This window comes from Martes martes (assembly GCF_963455335.1).
Source record: "Martes martes genome assembly, chromosome: 4".
NCBI lineage: Eukaryota > Metazoa > Chordata > Mammalia > Carnivora > Mustelidae > Martes > Martes martes.
The window spans coordinates 95,317,035-95,318,587 of NC_137891.1; positions in this window are offsets into that span (position 1 = coordinate 95,317,035).

The window sequence follows — 1,553 nt, forward strand, 5'->3', positions numbered from 1 at the left end:
CAAGCAGCAATCACACCACAACCCAGGCCCACATGAATTCTAACAGCCCCAGAGGGGTTGCCTTTGCATAGTGTCCTCCTCCCTACTTCCAGCCCCAGCTGCCTGGACACTCCTTTTAATCCGACTCTGAGGAAGCAGGAATGCTGAGATAGCCAGTGAGGCTTGCCCCAGGTACCCTCTTGCAGCTGACCATCAGGACAAGCTCAGATCTCTCACAGCCTTAGGTTCCGAAATGGCTACTTCCACCTGAGAAAGGAGTGCAGACCTCGAGCAAACGCCGAACTTGGCGCTAGAAGACAGGGAACTCCATTCAGGTCCTGCCACAAAAGTGCTGTGGGACTCGGCAGGTTGCTTAATCTCTCCGAGCCTCAACTTCCTGCTCAGTAAATGGAAGATATGAATACTTGTCCTGACGTCCTCACTTTGCTGATACGAGGATCGAATTAAAAAACAAAACCGAAACAAAAAATTCATGGGAACCAAAAAAATCTGTTTTAATGGTTTGTTTTTTTGTTTTTGTTTTTGTTTTTTTGGAGAACAATGAAGCTGTTCAAGGCAATGGGCTAGCTGTACACCTACCTACACGGCCGGATCTTAAGAACGGGACCCTGGATAGAAAATGCAAGAAACACAACGAGCTGTGTACCACAATACTCTTCACCGAGATTTAAAATACACCTGCTCACAAAACAACCAAACGCATTTTTCTTCGATCCAACATTAAACAAATTAGACTAGTAATCGCACCAAGGAATGGGGACAAAAGGAAGAGGTGAAGGAATGGATGCCGAGGCTTCTGCAAGGACCAGTGGGGACCCTGCGTGACAGGAGCTGAGGGGCGGGCCGATCCAACCCTGTGCACTGGAAGATCAGGGGGAGAAAACACGTGTTATTATGAAGCATCAGCTTTGTGAAGAGTCTGGACAACACTCTCTCCCACAACACGGTCTTTCATCTCTTTACTCCCTGTGTTAACATTTGGTAGGCACCCACAGCTGTCCAAACGGTGCCAATACAGAGCTTTAAAAAAAATAGGTCCTATGGAGTGACAGAACCTGATCGAGGTGAAGACAAGGGAGCCAAGAGCAGGGGACACCCCCACCCCACCAGCCTGGGCCTAGTGGACTGTGGGAGGTAGTAGGAGAGCAAAGACTGGAGGAGGGGCACTTGAGCCCTTCTGGAAGGATGGGTCTGTGTTGATCTGGTGAAGAAGATGAAGAGGAGACTGCAGGCGCAGGGAAGCAGAAAGTTTGGTGGCAGGCGTGCAGGGTTTAAGGAGTGATCGGCTCAGGTCAGGCTAGGGCAGGTGGCACAAGACGGGGCCCCAGAGGCGGCAGGCCCTGCTCCCCAGGGCCTCTGAGACCAAGCCGGGGAGTTCAGATCCTGCCTATGGGCACGGGAGCTGGTGTGGTTTCACCCAGGAGAACATGACAGCCCCACATGCATTTTCCGTAACCACCCTTGACGCGGGCGCAGATTGGGCTCCTGGAGGAAAGCCTGGAGGTGGGGAGCCTATTCAGGAGGCTGGAGGAGCACCTGGGGGCCTGCACTAA